The sequence below is a fragment of the Lathyrus oleraceus genome, chromosome 7 (genome assembly GCF_024323335.1).
Source record: "Lathyrus oleraceus cultivar Zhongwan6 chromosome 7, CAAS_Psat_ZW6_1.0, whole genome shotgun sequence".
NCBI classification, from domain to species: Eukaryota; Viridiplantae; Streptophyta; class Magnoliopsida; order Fabales; family Fabaceae; genus Lathyrus; species Lathyrus oleraceus.
In genome coordinates, this window is record NC_066585.1 from 221033040 (window position 1) to 221039862 (window position 6823).

Below are 6823 nucleotides of genomic sequence, written 5' to 3' on the forward strand. Positions count from 1 at the left end.
TGATGAATTCCAAACCCTAATTCCTTGAGAACTTGACTTCAAATGATGTCTCAAGATGTATGACCCTTTGATTATTGATCATGGTGCCCAAATTCTGCAAGAATGGCCACCATCCATTGCTTTGACTGATCAATGACTGACTTTGACCTAATTTCTGATGGTTGCTTCAACTGCAAGCAACAAGGTTAGACTGACAATATTTTTGTACTTTTTGAATGATAAACATATGAAAGCAAAGATATACAAATGCAAAGTATGCTTGGTGATCAAGAAACAAACCCACAAGGCAATCTACCCACTAGGAGGGGACAAAGGCATGCAATGATCCTTGAGGTTATGATATAAATGATATGGGCCATGAGGGATCTTAGGGCCCAAAATTGGGGTCTTACAGATCCATATTATGAGTTGGGCACGCTACCATGACCCTTTTGAATCTTTTGTAGGTATCTCCCAAAGACTCACCATCTTTCTGTTTGAAACTCAAGATTTCACACCTTTTTCTCAAAAATATTGATGCAGGAAAATACTCATTTAAGAAAGTTGTTTCCATCTCTACGCATGATGTAATACTGCCAGCTGGAAGAGAGTAGAACCACTATTCCGCCTTTTCAGATAAAGTGAACGGGAACATTCTTAACTTCTTTGCTTCATCAGTATGACCATCAATTTTCAAAGTAGTACTCATGGTCAGGATTCTCTGCAGGTGCTTGTGGGCATCTTCATTAACCTTTCCGGTGAAAGATTTTATCTCAAGTTGATTGATTGTGCTAGGATGCAGTTGAAAGTTCATCACATTCACTGGTTTTCCCCTCCATAGTCACCTAGGAGTCTTTCCTGAGGTGGAGGCGATGGAATTTGAGGAATTTCAGCCATAGTTTCTTTTTCTGAATCTGAGTGATCAGAGGGAACTTCTTCTTTGGAATCCAATCTAGCGTTTCTACGTCTCCAGTGAAGGGTTCTCTCAATTTCTGCTTCAAAAAGAAATTCTGCTGAGGGCTCTCCTCGCATACACAGATTAGTGAATGAAAATATATAAATGACAAAAAAAATAATTTTATTGCAAAGCAAAAAAAAATTAATTGAACTTAAAATTAAACTTTATATTTTGGCAGTCCCCGGCAACGGCGCCAAAAACTTGATCGGAAAAATAGCAAGTGTACTATTTTGCCTATTATAGTAATAAAGGGGAAATTCCCCGAATGTCGATCTCAAGGACTGCAAGTTAATATTGAGTTCAATTCATCATTCAATTAAACAAAAATTATAATTAGGGTTTTTAAATTCAAATATATAAAAATAAAGGCAAAGGCAAATAAGAATGAAAATAAGGGTTTGCAAGGTAAGAGGAACAATGCCAGGAAAGGTGTGTGATTTATCCCTGTAACAACTCTGAGTCACTACTGCATCAATAAATATCAATTACTACCAATTCTCAAGGATATTTTCTCCCAAGTCCTTGGTGATAAAACATTTGATCAATCTACCCTAATTTCTATGTCCATAGGTAATTAGGGTGAAGTTAAACTTTATTATATCAAGAATGCTCTGATTCATACAGGGTATCCCTAGTCCTAGGTGACCTCTACTACAGAGTAACCTTATGAAAACCTTACCAATGACGGTCCAGCCTAATTGATAGCCACAAAACAATCTTGATTGGTCCGAAAGAGAAAGCATTAAACACATCAAAAGGTTACCGTAAGAATAATATTATAAATGCAATCGTAAACTCATAGTCATTACAATTCTAAATCAGGGACACCCCCTAGCATTGGGGGTTTAGCTACTCATAGTGTTCAAAACAAACGCAAGATAAAAATTACACATTACTAGTAATTGGATGACTTGGATCTTCAATCGCTTCCGCTCATGAAAACCTTCCGTTCTCCGAACTCTTTGATCTCTGTAATACTTGATTGCTTGACAATACTGTGTTTTTCCTCATTCCCATATCCCCCTTCCTCTTGTATAAACTCTCCTAATATAGTGAAAATCCCTTGGCAGAAGTTGGAAATCTCCAAAACGTCCATGCAGCTCAAGCCCAGTGAAAAAGCCCGAAAACTGGAAAATCAGCGTTTTGGGCTGACACGGGCGGCCGTGTCCGCTCTCTGCCTTGTTATTTCCTTGCTGACACGCACCAGGTGACCTGACATGGCCGTGTCAGGCCACTGTTTTGGGCATTTCTTGTACTTTCTTGGCCTTCCTCCTGACACGGCCCGTGTCAGGTGACACGGGTGGCCGTGTCAGGCTTTCTGAACTGGGAAATCTTCTTTTTTCGAATGCCAAAAATTTCCACTTTCTCGCATTCAGTCCATTGGATCTTCTCTGTGGACCTGGAGGGCATAAACACGACAACCGAAGCGTAAAATCACGAAAACACAAAATATAACTGATAATTAATAAAATTGTTTAAATAACTTACGGGAATGAAAATTAACTTTAAAGGTACCATAATGCGTACACAGTGTCTCAAAATCCTTGGTTTCTTGTCGGATAAGAAACAAAAATATAGTGAAAATGGTGACCGATCACAACCCCAAACTTAGCTCATTGCTTGTCCTCAAGTAATGTCCTATACGACAAAGTGTCACTTCCCAAAATTTGTATTCTTACCATGATACTACTGAGATCTTTCGCCAAAGCCTTCACTCTCCCTCTTATAGTTCCTGCTTTTCCTAATGATTTTTCAGCCGCACTTCCTCATCGAGGTACCGCTTCACCTGTCAGCTTACATCACACTCTCACCAAGTCTCTTGAGGTTAAAGTGTTTTCACTCCCAATTTAGAATAGGCAATATCAACTCATAAGTTTGAATAGTTTCTCCTTTCATATCAACTACACATAACACACACTTTTTGAGGTCTTTCGGGTTATAATGGAGCTTGCAAGATAAAAATTACACATTACAAGTACTTTGATGACTTGGATCTGCAATCGCTTCCGATCATGAAAATCTTCCGCTCTCCGAACTCCTTGATCTCTGTAATACTTGATTGCTTGACAATACTGTGTTTTTCCCCGTTTCCAGATCCCCTTTTCTCTTGTAGAAACTCTCCTAATATAATGAAAATCCCTTGGCAGAAGTTGGAAATCTCCAAAGCGTCCATGCAGCTGAAGCCCGGTGAAAAAGCCCAAAAACTGGAAAATCAGCGTTTTGGTCTGACACGGCCGTGTCAGCTCTCTGCCTTGTTATTTCCTTACTGACACACCACAGGTGACCTGACACAGTCGTGTCAGGCTGACACGGGCGACCGTGTCAGGCCACTGTTTTGGGCATTTCTTCTACTTTCTTGGCCTTCCTCCTGACACAGCCCGTGTCAGGCTTCCTGAACTGGGAAATCTTCTTTTTTCGAATGCCGAAACTTTCCACTTTCTCGCATTGAGTCCATTGGATCTTCTCTGTGGACCTGGAGGGCATCAACACGACAATCGAAGCATAAAATCACGAAAACACAAAATAAAACTGATAATTAATAAAATTGCTTAAATAACTTACGGGAATGAAGTTTAACTTTAAAGGTATCATAATGCGTACACAGTGTCTCAAAATCCTTGGTTTCTGTTCGGATAAACAACAAAAATATAGTGAAAATGGTGACCGATCAAGAAACATCTGAACAAAAACTGTTACGAAGACTTGTTGGCGACTTCATTGGAGATTTTACCATTCTCGCAATCTCTGTTGTGGGAACTGATGAGCCTGGATACATTCATAAGAAATTTCAAAAACATGATTGTTTATATATCTTTTGTTTCAAAAATTATTATAAAAAATAAATGAAATTTTGTAAACTGAAAAAAGATAAGAACGATAAATAAATGGGAAAAGGACTCAAATTTTATTGATAGAAGGGTAGTCCGCAGATGGCATAACTCCACTTATCATTACAAAGTTGAAAAATGGTAAGTACATGGAAAAGGATACATTGAAATACAATGACCACTATTCTCCCTAACAACTTTGAATTTCTCTACACTCAGAACTTTCGTCGAGGATGACTGAATGAGAATCTTTGATGGGAACTATTGCTTCAAATGATCATGTCTGGCCTAATGCAGTTACTTGTCATGATACATAACTTTTGCCTAAATTTCCCTCTCGGGCTTTCAATCTACCGGGATGATTATTTTCTGTTTATGTCTCTAAATTTTGCCTAGACCGCCCTTTCAGGTTTTCAATCCACCGAGACACACATTTTTTCCTAAGCCTCCCTTTCAGGTCTTCAACTTAGCGAGTTGTTCTTTTGTTTTTCTAAGCGAATTATTTCTTGACTGCATCGACATTCACAGCACGAGGGAGCTCCTCACCATCCATAGTCATAAGAGTCATTGCACCTCCAGAGAAGGCTCTCTTAACAACATATGTGCCTTCATAATTAGGAGTCAACTTGCCCCTAGAATCAATGTTGAAAGACAATATCACTTTGAGCACGAGGTTGCCTTCTCTGAATACGTGAGGTTGAACCTTCTTGTCAAATGCCTTTTTCATTCTTTTTTGATATAATTGGCCATGACAGAAATCTGTCATCCACTTCTCTTTAATCAAATTCAATTGATCATATATGCTTTGACACCATTCAACCTCAAACAATTTGGCTTCCATCAAGACTCGCATTGATGAGATCTCAACCTCTAAGGGGAGCAATGCTTCTATGCCATACACAAGAGAGAAATGGATTACCCCTGTTGAAGTGCGGACAGGTGTACGATACCCATACAAAGAAAAAGAGAGCAACTCATGCCAATCCTTATATGTCACAACCATTTTCTGGATAATCTTCTTAATATTCTTATTTTCAGCTTCAACAACCCCATTCATCTTAGGTCTGTAAGGAGAAGAGTTATGATGTCCAATCTTGAAGTCGTCATAAAGCTCTTTCATCATCTTATTATTCAAGTTCGACCCATTATCAGTGACGATCTTACTTGGAACACCATATTGGAAAATAATCTGATTCTGATAAATATGGCCACAACCTGCTTGGACACATTAGCATAAGATGTTGCTTCAACCTATTTGATGAAGTAATCAATAGCCACCAGAATGAAACAATGTTTGTTTGAAGCTTTCGGTTCAATCATTCCAATCATGTCAATTATCCACATAGAGAAAGGCCATGAGGATGAAATAATATTGAGAGGAGTTGGAGGCACATGAATCTTATCAGCATAAATCTGACATTTATGGCACTTCTTCACATATTTACAACAATCAAATTCCATTGTCAGCCAATAGTAACCTTCCCTTGACATCTTTTTAGCCATTGCATGTCCATTGACATGAGTACCAAAGGATCTTTCATGAACTTCTTACATTAGCATGTCTGCTTCGTCTCTATCCGCGCATCTGAGAAAGAACGTGTCAAAGTTTCTCTTGTACAACACATCTTCATTCAGAAAGAAATTGCCAGCTAGTCTTCTCAAAGTTTTCTTATATTTGTTGGATGCCCCAAGCGGGTACTCCTGACTTTGGAGGAAACACTTGATATCATGATACCAAGGCTTATCATCTGTACCTTCTTCTGCTATAAACACATGAGCAGGCCTATCAAGGCATTAATAATATCTATGGTGTTAAATGATGTTGTCTCTGGTTACAATGCTGTTAAATTGAGTTAAATTGAGCAGGCCTATCAATTCTTCTGCTTACAAATTAAGAGTTTACTTCAGTGTTAAATAATGTCTCTGGTGTGCTTGATGTTGGTGGAAGAACCTTTTAATATGAACTTAGTTGATTGGTTTTGAGCTTGATTGATGGAAGAACCTTTGAGAGAGTTTGAGAAAGTTGTGATTTTTTAAAAATGAGAAATAAGAAGGATTCAGGCGCGATATAAAGTCAATACCGTTCATAGATGCATCTCCAAAATAATTACAAAGATATATCTCTATAGTTTTTTAACGTTAAATCATAATTCTATTTACTCAGAGTGCGTCTAAAAATGCATCTTCGAAAACTGAAAATGTTTTTATATTTTCACGTAATATTCTAATAATATATAAAATACATTAAAAAATTCTAAAAATGGTGAGTGTATAATCCACAATTTTGATAAGTGTTCAAGCTCACATGGTTGTAATGATGGTAACAAAAAAGTGAAGTGTACCCTCAATTAATAAACCCATCCTACAATGTTCGAATATTGAAAAGAATAAAATGAATGGCAGAGGTTTATGGTTGACATAACTGTTTTTAATTGAATGACTTTGATTGTCCTTGTCAAATTGAAGCCACTTTTCCTTAATGGTCCCAATGAGCACTAGTCTACACACCACCCCATCTGGTTCATGTCCGTGGTTCACCCTACAAACACCATCACTTCTCTACGTTGGTTTTTTGTTTGCATTCAATTACTATCTTGTGAGCCACCGCTTTATTATATCTTATTTGGTCCAAATCCAACCCGTCGCCCCCGAAAATAAAATACTTGTAAAAATGTTTTCTCCATTTTATTTATTAAGATTAAATGATTGTCTTGAAAATATTAGTAGAATATAATAATTTAGAAGTGAATCACATGTATTAAAGAATTTAATATAGATGTACTACACTATCATTTAAAAAATATATATCACTATATCATATCATATAAATAATTTAAGAATTTTAATTTAATTTAGTATGATATTTAATCGTTATTAATTGACCGTGTATAATTTATTTATATAGTTGGTGTATCATTTTTTTATATTATATATAAAATATATTATAGAATATAAATAATTTGTTGAACTAGAACTGAAAAAGTAATTTTATGTAAATATTTTTGTGAATTTTTACCTTTGTATTTACATTTAAATCATTTATTATTTCACTTTTTAA